Genomic DNA, 12,928 nt, shown 5'->3' on the forward strand with positions numbered 1-12,928 from the left:
TAAACCTTCTTTAAATTGATATCGAAATTAGAATTATTAAAAAAAATACCAGCCTGCAAATCAATCAGTCAAGAATTATCCTGCCGCTGCAAATGTCGCTTTGAATGGAAAATAAAAGAGAAACAGTATCTTCGCGTTATGTATCGGAAAATTCAAATCAAGTAATTAAATTACCGATTAAGCCCTTATCGGGGGAAATATAAAACTTTTTCACAATTCCGCTGATGGAAACACAGGGAATAAAAAATGTGTTCAATATCCTAAATGAACGACTTCCCCGTTTCTTCGAAAGTTTAATAATAATAGAATCATTAATACGCCCGCCCGGAACATTTTAGCTTAACAAATCGATTCCTACCGAAAGCGGCATCGGCTAAGTGAAAGCGCCCTTTTTATGCCTTGTCTCTCGCCCATATTTACGGACATCCCTGGAGAACGTATTAGTCGGGCTAGGTCGAGGTTCACGGAAGGCAAATGCCTTCGCGGATCTCCCTGGGGGGCGAACTGCAATATTTCCGCCACACCTAGACTCCTCCGGGAAGTTCATCGGCAATTTCGATGATGTCTATGATGTCTTTATAAGCTTGCTTCTTTTTAATTGCCGGACGGAGGTGAAGGGACCGACAACTGAGGCATTTGATGGAAAGTCCGTTAAAAACTTAGTCTTACTGTATTTAAATTATGAAGAATGAATATTTGGATTTCCACTGCAATTACACAGAAGCATATAGATTTCGTTCAATAAAAAAATGTGCAACTGCGCCTTATCTGCAAAAGAATTTCAATTTTGCAATAAATCTTTATACCCACTGTAAATTCAAGTAACATTTTCGGTTACATATCTTAAATTATATAAAAATCGGAATTAGTTTTATAAAAGACATATAATCGTAATAACAATAACTTAAGGTGCTTGTAGTTGCATTGATCACTAATCATGATTCTTGAAGTTTCTGTTATCAAATGTTTTATAACTAGATTATATAAAGGTGTTCGCAACTATCTTATAAGACTTTAAGTAACACAGTATTTATAAGTTTCCAAAACTCTTGTGGCAATAATTAATGTATTTAATGCCACCTAATGGTATTCTGTTTTTCCAATTATTGTTAACAACAATCTCAAATTTGTAGTATATTCATTCTGCCTTAAAAATAAATAATTTCTAAAATGAATAACAAACTATCAGACTGGACAAGTTTAAAAATTCTTCTACTTTTGAGGAAACGTGACTACCATTGTTTTTTTCTTGTGAAACCATCATAAATATCCCAATCTTCCCCAAACTAAATTAATTTTTAACTTTAAACTAATCTATTTGATTTGATGATGGTAACACAGTGATTGTGAAAAGTATCGGGCTGTAATTTACAATACAAGTATCTACTTTTTTCATTATTTCCATTACAAGTTCGAAATAATTTCAAAAATTATTCGTAAGTCACATATTTTCGCATATATTTGGAAATACGTAATTTTTTTAATTTCAACGCCATGTAATTCAAATTTCGAAGTTCAGTTATTTGCGCTTGATCTATTTCACTAAATTTTTTCAGAATGAACCTGTGACATTTTATACAATGTTTCATATTTTTAATATATTATTAAGCAAATAAGCAACAAAATAAAAATTGCCATCTTTAAAATAGACGCAATTTCATAAATTTAAAACGTATGTTCTCAAAAGTATTTGTTACCTACAGGCATATGATATGTATAGGTACTAACAATTATGTATAAAAAAGGTACTTTTAGGTACATTTAGGTACAAAGGTATATTTATGTATGATAATATTTCATTGCTTTATTATTTTTAAAATTATTTTACAATCTCTATTTTATTTATTTTACTCATAAAATCTTAGCACTGTTGTACTACCTGATGTATGTAAAATATACGCGATTAGTCAAAATTAAGTAAGGATGAAGATAAATTAATGACTTTTACCGAAATGTGTCTATATCATTTTTTGCAGAAAAAGTAGGTTGCCTTTTTTCAATAAATAGATTTTTCGAGTGTATATTTTTTTAAATCGACATTAAATCGATTTTCTAAATGCATATTCCGACTTTTTTTGTAACAAAGTAGCTAAATCACAATAAAAAAAACATAGATCATCTTGAACGTAACATTATATACTCTTTATCTTTTTTACCCTTTTCCCAGGAAAAAATGCTAAAAACGGAAGTTTTAGGAAAATTTCTTGCAATTTGAGAGCAATTTATAAAAAACGAATGGCTGTTGAATTTCGAAGATATAAACCAAGTTTTTGTTTTCTTTTTTAATAGAACACACTATATACAGTCCGTACAATATTTGTTGAGATAGAATTACAAGAAAACAACCGAAGAAACATGCCTTCGTAACTGCAAAACACGGTATGCACTGCAAGCTGCTACGATGAACGCCACACCGCCAGTGTCTTTCTACTTCAAGTGTCGAATGCGGTTAATTCCAGAAAGTGACGCAGGGATCTTCTTAGAAATCTATTTCAACAAATATCGTATGGACTGTAATATCGTTTTCTCTATCTTTTTTCTACTTCAATATTGCCATTTATTTGCTTTGATATTTTCACAATATTTTCACAAGAAACATTTATACCTATAAAAAAATATCCTTTGTATGTAACAGAATGAATTGATTATAAAACACATTTTATAGTACTTATAGTACTTTTTTTAATAAAGTTTTTAAAGATCAGTTCTGTAAATTTAATAGAAGAAAAGCATTAATATGTATTGGTTTCGTAGAAAACTTGAATTTAACCAATGGAGGTCAGTAAATTTAAAAATTGTGCAAACTGACAAAATAAATATATGATATGTAATCAGAAAAAGAAGAGGATTTCAATGAGTACAAATATATACGATTTTCGATAAAAAAACAAACTTTTACCCCAAACAGTTTTGAATACGACATTTCCACTAACCTTTGAAGAATCGTAGAGGTATTATTTTGAGAAAAAACGTCAACCTTGCTTTTCATTTGTTTTCGTGAAAATAATCAGCCTTGGAAATTTGTCGCCACATCATTTTTCAAAGTAAAACTTTCATACGTTGCAATTAATATCCAGCACAATTTTAATGCTGCGCAAATACAGCGGCAATTTTATTTATTTTCTGGAAAACCGTTCCAGTTTTTCTCTTTCCACGTGAACCGCGTGCATATAAATTGGAAATAAATTAGGTCCCAATTGAATTGGAATTGCAACTTCATATCGGAATAAGCTGTTTAAAACAATTCAATTGATGTTTTAATAAAACGTAACTACTGCGAACTACAATTTATTTGGAGTTTTAATTTCCGTTCTGTTCTGATACTTTTGACACTCTTATTAACTCGACTGTTACAACGCCCCTAAAACTGCATAAATTCGAGTGAATAATCCATTTCGAGTGTCGTAGTTCGTTCAGAATTAGCTGGAAATTTCACAGTGACGCGTAATGGGAAATGTAATGGATCCTTCACGTGAAACCAGATATTTTTTTGCAAAAAAATAATTTCTCTCTGCTACCTTCCGTAAGCCACGAACACAGCCAAGTTATTGTATCATAAACTAGCACTTGCATCAAGGAAATGAACACCTAAACTGCATTGCTACCAATTTCCCAGTATGAAATCCGTGGTGGGTTGTATTTCCCTATTCGCCGTTTTCAGTGTATAAATAAATAATTGTGCAACCTCAGCTCAGCGCACAACACTGTCAAATTACAGTTAAATTTGATGTCTGAATTTAGCGCTGCAGTACGACCAAATGATACCGTTATTGGATTATTTCACACCGCAATTTTCGCGTCTCCATTATTATTAAATAATTCGTTCCTGCTACAAAGGTAAGTCCGTGCTGCTCGCAATTTGATGTCATACATTAAATGTTTAACCAGTAACATTACCCATGGTGGTTCAAATAACACACTTTTAGATGTTTCTTTCAAAAATCATCATCATATATGTTGTAATAGAATGAGTTGGGGCAAAGATTCTAAAATATCAAAGAGAAAGACAAATTTGGGAAAATAAAATTGGTAAAATTGATTTTAAAGAAATAAATTATAAGTTGACACCAAAGTTGATCAATCGAGTATTGACCACTTTCTTACCTCAAAAAAGTCGTAGTAAGGGAATTTTTGTTAATAAAAATTTTCCAGAGAGTTTAATGGCTGTGTGAAATGATGGAATAATCTAGAGAAATGAATAACCTATGTATTTTAATGCTCAATCCTTTTTAAGGTTATACATTAGACCAATTTCAACCTAACCTCAAAAAATTACATTACCCTTTCAAAACGGGGGACAGCAAGTCTCAAGTGCCTGAAACCTGCGACAGATAAGCCAAATGAGTTGTTTTTCCTTTCTCTATGCTTTAAACTCTCTAATCCAAGTAACTGGGAGAAAGCGTATAAGATTATCTGTCTCCTAAAAGAATTGAATGTTGAGTATTAAAACACAGATTTTTTATTTGACTAGTTTCTTCCCATCATTTCATGAAGTTATCAAGCGCGCAGACAAATCTACAAAGACATATTATATTCGACAACCATGATTTTTTTAGATTAAAAATTGGTCGTTATTTAAATGATCAATTAGCAAATACTATGTCCCGATAAGTACAGTTTAAACGTATCCAACCTAAACAAAATGCACTAGCAACTTCTCGCTTGTACGCAGAACATTTTTCGGGTAAAGGTATAGTAGTAGTAGTAGTAGTAGTAGTAGTAGTAGTAGTAAAGGGGCGGCCTCAGCCTGGCAATTAGGCCACAAGTGGGCCCTTTTTGCCTACCCCGCCGTCCCATCACCTGACCACTCTCTGCCTCTGACCCTCCTCGAACCTACCCGACGCCCTAATGAACGCCAGGATTTTGGTCCATGGAAGGTCTCTCACCTCAGCCCCTTGCAGCTCTTCAGCACCAAAGACTTTATGTCTTATTCTCCCAAAGGCTGCACACTGTCCCAGAAGGTGGACAGGGGTGTCCTCCCCTTCGCCACATTTCGGGCATAGAGGGTCCTCCTCAATTCCTATTAAGCTTAAATGCCTCCTAAGTCTGCAGTGGCCTGTCAGAACCCCCACCATTTGGTTTAGGGCTTTTCGACTGAGGCTCAGCAGCCATCTTGTCTTGGATAAGGGGTAAAGGTATACTTGGGCATGAAAAGATGGCGGTTGTAGGCGACTACATCATATTGTAGCAGTCGAGGAACAAATTTTAAATATTAAACATAAATGGATGATTATTATCAGTGTCTGAATATCATCGAAATAATTTGCCAGAAGATCTTGAAGATGTACTGCACGATAGTGCGTCCCCTCATTCAAAATGTTTTACATTCCTTGGATTGGATGCAGAGGCCCGTTATCATGGACTTCGCTGTTTTCTGACTTCAACCCTTTCATTACAATAGACCAAATTCGAGTTGCGTATGGTCAAATGCTTTTAAATAATGTTTTAAGGCGTCATTCTTGATTAACAATTTAACAATAATCTGAATCTGGACATCCTAAACATTGATTGAATCGAATTTACTCCACACAAAACAATTTTGCCGTAACGGCAGTTAAGAGTGGTTCTCAAAGGAAGCTTGATTAATTATTAACAATTTCATTACATGGTAATGTAAGATGAGGGATAATTGGTGTTATATTCGGTCTGCTGATTACTCTGCAACTTAAGGGGTTATTCTAATCCGGTAAATGATTAAATTTCAGATAGTGAATGGTGGTTGGTTGAATCCGAGGATACTGTTGGAACGCATTGCTTAGAATATGGCTAGTGGGTGTAATTAAACGAGACTTGGCTCCTCAGATGTGTACATAGGAGTCAAATAGTCCTAACCCCTGCTGAATAGGTGTGTTTTAGTTAAGAAATTGTGTCAATAAAACTATCTGAAACAAATATTTAGACTGGCTTAACTGTTTTAAAAAAATTATGAACTGTTTTTAAATTTGATAATTTGAAATGTTAAAGAAGAAATTCATTCATCAAAAAAAAAGAAGAAAATCCAGCAAAATGTTGTTGAGTAAGTATGAACTTTTCTTAAAATCAATCGACTACGTTTGAAAAATAGAATATGTTTTCACAAGAATATAATAGGAATCCTATTCTCTTAGTTAAAAAAAAAGTCACGATATACCAGGCAAATAATATATTCAGTACACAATAAATTGTTATCCACTGGTGGTAGTGAGTAATTTTTTTTCTATGGCACTACTGTTAGTTTGTTCTTCATAAACAAACCATTTGATTTCAGTAATTACTCAGTAGCCTTAAAGATAAAAAAATATATAATTGAATTACAAACATCGATTAGAGAGTATCACTTATCAAGTATCTAACCCGTACGGTTATTCTGAGCGAAAGCTTTTACAGAACTGGAAAAGTAAGGCTGGAAACTTCAAAAGAACTCTTTACAACGTGATAGCATTACATCAGGCACTTCTTAGCATAGCTCATATGACACGTTACGTTAGGCACGATAGGAGACGAAGGAGGCTCGTTTAAACGCTCTTTGTGAAATTTTATATGAACAATTTGATCCTCTTAGATGCCTGTAACACGCAACTACAGCAAAACTCCCATCGAATGTGCTGACAAAACGGAATGCGAGTAAACTCATCAGCCTATGCTCACATTACGCTTCCGCATTCCCTACAAATCAATATCACGGCTAATCAGCAGTTTGATACGTTTTCATCGAGGGATTTTCAGAGGATCTGGCTAAGCTAAAAGCGATGACATTAAATTATTTCGGATAAGTCGATTTCGAAATTGACCATTTCGTTTTCTTTCCCATCAACCGTTTTTATTAAATACAAAGTAATAATTATATTTTATATCCATTATACAAATAAATGGCTCTGAAATTGGCACTATAGGGGTTATATAATAACTTGTTAAAAAATAACCAAACTTTTTGATTTACGCGCTAATGGAGATATTTAGTTGGTAGCATTGCGTTACACATAAGCTCCTCTGTAACCACATGTTCTTGGATTGTCGATATCTTACGGAGCTTACGCAAATGATACTCTGGGTCGTAAGCAATGTTTCGAATGGTTTTGACGATTTAAAAGTGGTCGTCAGTCAATTGAAGACAATCTTTGACCAGGAAAGCATTCGACTTCCCCTTTCAGAAAGTAAAAGATCTGATGCCTACAAATCTCCGATTGACTGTCAGATAAATTGTAGAAATTAGCATCGCAATTGAGAGATACCTTGCAATTTTGCTGAAAGATTGAACATGCATCAAGTTGCAGCAAAATTTGTTCCTCGTTTGATGACCGAACAGAAAGAAACGGAAGCTGGAGTTGTGGAGAGACAACTCATGGTTCTTCCATCATGACAATGCGCCCGCAAAATTAATAATTAAGTTTAAAAAAATGATGTTCCAGTGCATAGCAAGTCGTCATTGGTTGTGCCGTTCTGGTACTTGATTTTTCTCAGTTTCCATTTCTCCTACCCCATCTCTCTCTCTCTTAAAATGAATTTTGAAGAAGAAGAGTAGTATTTTCAGTACCATAACAAATTTTGTGGAGAAAAATTACCTCGAGAAGTAACATAACCTCAAATATAACGAAAATCCGTGTGTGCACTTTCAGGTTAGGACATCTCCAAAATCTTATGTGCTTATCGAAAAATTGAAAACCTTCGGAAAAGTATAGTCCGGTTTCTAGTTTAGAAAGTTAGTCACATTTTGTCAGTCTGTGTAATTAAGTACTTTAAAAAATAATTAAAAAATATTAATTCCAAACAACATTTGAAATTCACAAAAAAAAACAATATATTATCGCAAAATATTAAATATTTTATTTATTTTTTATGTTAATGGTTTTTGGTGTTTTTTACTTGTTAATTATTCAATAATAATTATTAAGATTCACATATAGTCCAACCGAATTACACTTGGAGAAAAAAAAATTGTTACCTAGTCTTTTATAAGTGGAAATGGTAAAGCGGCTTATAATAAACGTAGGGGTGGCGGATTTGAGGGGTTGAAAAGTTGTGAAAAATTGTATCATTGGGATTTCTGGCGAAAGTTGACGTCAGACAAAAAAGTATCTAATACAAAAGTAGTAGATCATGCAAAAATCCACAACTTTCGTAGAAGTCACTTTTTAAGACAACCTTAAAATTTACGAGAAAAATGCGAAAAACTTGTTTTTTATTTCTCATTTCCGCAAAAATAATTGACAAAACTTGGTGAAAGTATACCATTCTGTCTTAAATAACCACAAATTTTTTTAGATAGTTTTCGAGATATTCACTTTTTCCGGTTTGAAACACTTTTTTCCAAAGAAAAATTCTACTTAGAAAAATCATCGTACAGAGTTCTGCCGTTGATAATTTTGTTTTGTTTTGACACATATTTTTTAGTGAAATAAAAAAAATCTGTAATCCACAGTTCAAAAACATGCTCAAAAATGCAAAAATAATAAAAAAATACTTGCAACAATGAATTTTTCAGTAATTGTTGATAATGATTTGGTTAAACTTAAAAAACTTCAAGAACTGATTACACCATTCAATTGTGCCGAAAAAACTTGTACGGAAAAAAAACAAAAAAAAACTCTCATTATTTGACCCAAAATTTTATTTTTGTACAGTATTGCTATAAACATCTAAGTCGAATAGTGATTAAATAAAATAAATAATTTTTTTTCCGTAGGATCGATAGTGTATTTATTTTTTTAAATTTTGATGAATTCATAGATATACAGTGCGTCCAAGATAAGGATGCAATAACATTAGGATCTAAGAAACGGTAAGAGATACGGAGTGGCTCAAATTAGAAAAAAGTTGTGTTTTTTTATACCTAACAATATGTCATTTAAACAATTTTAAAATTCCGAATAATTACGGAAATATCCGGAAAAACCCGAAATTTTGTAAAATCGTTTTATTTTTTTTCTGGCTATATTTGAAAACGAATTTTAAAATAAATTATATATTTACAATGCCACTTTTTTCGTTCTATCCAATAACGTTAACATTTTTGCAATCCGATGTTTCACCTTCGAGGAGCCATCATCAGGTTAATTTTTTTAAATACGTCGCTAATATTTTTATGACAAAATTTAAAGTCATGTTTAATTCTGAATTATATGATATTATTATTGTAAATCAAAGTCACGTTAAATATAACATACCGTTTCAGATTGTATTAGAATATAATACGGTAGTATGTTAATATAGTATAATGTTTAACGCAAATATCAACGGATATATAATTAGGCTATTTTAATTATCTTGTTTTAAATCAAAATTATTATTTGTAGAGCCCTAAAGACATAATGAAACAACGAAATATCGACGATTGTAAAAATTGGTTTTCCTGCAGTTAGATTAACTTAAATTCAAGAAATAAAATTGAAGAACTGTTATTACAAAGCTTGAATCAGTTACATGCAGTGACAACTTGCTTTACAGAACAGTGCGACTTAATAGAACATCTACGATTCTAAAGGCGAAGATTTCTGCAGGACTACAGCGGAGCCATCATAGGGGGTGATCGAACATCGACTCTGGTATCTTGCAGTTCGTTAACCAGGGCACCGTTCCTAACTAGTACGCTAAATAAACTTTTATGTTCGATTTATTATATACATTCATTCACATATTTTGAATATATATGTTGATGACCGGTTATTCAAAATGTTCTCAGTTAGAAACCTTGTTGAAAATTGTTGCAAGGGCACCAGTCTAGAATTGAATACACTCAGGAATTTCTGAGCCTACAGCGAAGATCCTTAGGGATTAATCAAGTTCCAAGTAACCATTTTTTGTATAGTTTTATATTTTATAGTTTTGCTAAATTTTTACAACAATATTTTATCAATTAACATGTTTATACTTCAAGATGATTTTAGTAAGGCGCGTTAATAATTATTTCAATAATAAACATAATTTGCGTTAAAACATTACCAATTTACCAGTTACTAAAGATTTTAATTTGTTTTAATGAAAAATGCGTAAAGTATGTGAAGGAGATAGAATGAAGGCTGGGAGAATTTATATTTAAATAATTCGTTTCTGCCAATTCGCAAGGCCCCTGTGCAAATTATCAATGCTGTCCGATTTTGAAAAGGGTCGAATTGCGGTTAAGTGAGAAACTAGGTCGTCATTTAGAGATGTCACCTGTCTCCTTAATCATCTAATAATGACCAAAATTTGATAGAGGGTATTATCTTGGAGGGTTAAACATATCTCTGTTCGGGAAATTTGATGCTCCCATCTAGTACAGGACAAATGGTTAGATCCTGGTCGGGAAAGGGACAAAACGTAAGTGGTTTACTTTTTACTTCTACATATTTCACAACGAGTGAATGAACCGATTTAGGTTAAGTTAACTTTTCGCTTCATTAAAATGTAACGGGTCTTCAAAAAGTTTTTTTCATATTTTTTTTAAGATGCCAAAGACCGCCAAATATGAACTTAGGCTTAGTTTTTGAAAGAATGTTTTGTTTTCTATTTTACCAAAAAAAAAATATGACAAAAACTAAAATACTGTTTCAAGTAAGTATTTTTAACGACCACATGTTGAAGTATTAAATAAGTGTATGATCATCTTGAGCTAAATTAAAATTTCATTGAAATATTTTAGAAACTGATGAAGTTCAATTAAAAAAAACGTAATCGGAAAATTGTTTAGAAGGTTTGTAACTTTTTATAGAAACAAAATTATTTTAAGATAACTTGAACAACTTCATTTCATAAGCTACATAAAATTTAAAATCTTTTTTCACATTTAATATTATTTTCACCCTTATGACACAAAAAGACCACTCTACTGAAGAAATTGTAACAATGCTAATAATTAAGGTATAATTTCTAAATAAAATTTTCATATTCTGTAAATTTTTCAATTAAATCGGCGGATAAAAGTAATTTAAAAAAATATCCAGAAATAAAAGAACTTATTTCTTAAGCATTAGGTAGGTATTTTTACTAAAAAATCTTCATCTCTGCTTCGCGACCAATATAATGTTTTTTATAATTGTTTTTATTACAATTAGTATTTCCAAAAAGGAAAGCGTATTAGAATAATTATGTTATCATCATCTGCAGTACGACTTCCAGTAAAATGGTATATTCATAACATTATACATGGATATGTATTAATAATAGTTATTTATTGTATAAGTGTTTAAGTAGCATTTTCTCTACGTGAGAATATTTAAACGCGAGAACGTAGTTCGAGCGTTTAATATTCTTAAGTGAATAAAAGGCATAAATCACGAACGCGAAACAACGTTTTATGTGATTATGGAAGCAAATCACAATCAGATTTATTGAAATTTAATAAAATAATATTTGCACGACTTGATATTTCTTACTAGTACATACTCAATGAAACGTGGTAGGTTTTGTTACACCTACTGGTTACTATGGTACGTTGTTTATTATCAATTATTTAATAAACAGTTCTATCTGAATTTGGTAAAAATGCAAGAAAGTAATGTCCTGTGTTGTTTTTGAAGAAGCTCAAGAAGCAATTTTCCATTTATTGCCAGCGAAATCCAGGGAAAATTACGAAAAAGTGTTCGCCGAATTTAACGAATGGAGGGAAAAACGGAGAGTAATGACAATAAATGAAGAAGTCATGAAATAGTATTTTTTAAATTTGAAGAAAAAATATGCAATTTCATCTATGTGGCCGAAATATTCGATGTTGAAGGATACTATAAAGGTCTACAAAAATATAGATATTGGAAAATATAACAACCTTACTGCTTATTTGAAGAGGGAATCGAGAGGATACAAAGCAAAAAGAGCTGCAGTAGTGGAAAGAGCATACATATTGAAGAATTTTTGACAGGGGCGTCCGATAAAAAATATATATTGATTAAGGTAATATCTCTTTACCTTTTACATGTTGTTAGGTATATAGTGAACTTTGAATTTTTTTTAGGTTGCACTAATAATGAGGGTTTCTGGTGCCTGTTGATGCTGCGAATTGACAAATTTGAAAATTAGTGACGTGCAGGACGTTGGCAGTTATCTACTTGTTTCAATACCTGACACCACCACCATTTCAAGAAAATTTATAATTATAGAAGAAGGATATAATGCTGCTGCAATATGCAGAAAATATATTTCTCTGCGCCCAATTCGCCTAACACTAGACAGATTTTTTTTAAGATACATCAATCAGAAAAGTACTTCTTAGCCTGTTGGAATCAACACAATGGCGAAGGCACTCTCAATAGTTGCTTCATTCCTGAATTTCGAAAATCCGGAAGCATATACTGGCCATTGTATGAGGCGCACTCAAACGTCATGGTGGATGGAAGAGCTCCTCTGTAGCTTGTAGCAGAAGGTTATGTTGAGGAGTCTATATCTAACAAACTTGATATAGCAAGGATATAACAAGGAAAATCCAAGGTAAACAAGAAACGAAATGTCTATTACTATAAATGTCAGTGTTAATGTTAATAAGTAATAGTATATTAAACAACAAGGTTTGAAAACGACTCTTTGCACACGAGCGAGACATATTGGTGGACCGAGCCGAAGGCGAGGTCCACAAGTCGAGAGGTTTTCAAACGAGTTTTTTACGATACTTTTTATACGACTGCAAACAGAGACAGAACAAAAATCAAATTTTAATTTAAATCGTTTTTATTACTAAAATTGCCAACGCATTAACAAAATAAATTAAATACAACTTTTAATTTAACTCGTTTTTATTAAGAAAATTGCTAACGCATTAACAAAAGAAACTAATATTTAATATTTATGGTAACATTTGAACATTCCTTCAAGGTTACGCTGGGAAAAGCAGTATTATTGTGCACCTTGTTTTCGGTAATAGAGAATATTTTTGGTGTCGTGTTTTTAGTGCAGTTTTTCAGCGTGCGGTCGTTGTTTTCTTGTTGTATTCCAGTAGACGATCGTTGTTCTGGTTCTGTGGCAGCAGAAGACACTGAAGACT

This window comes from Anoplophora glabripennis, unplaced genomic scaffold, assembly GCF_000390285.2.
Source record: "Anoplophora glabripennis isolate ALB-LARVAE unplaced genomic scaffold, Agla_2.0 scaffold224, whole genome shotgun sequence".
NCBI classification, from domain to species: Eukaryota; Metazoa; Arthropoda; class Insecta; order Coleoptera; family Cerambycidae; genus Anoplophora; species Anoplophora glabripennis.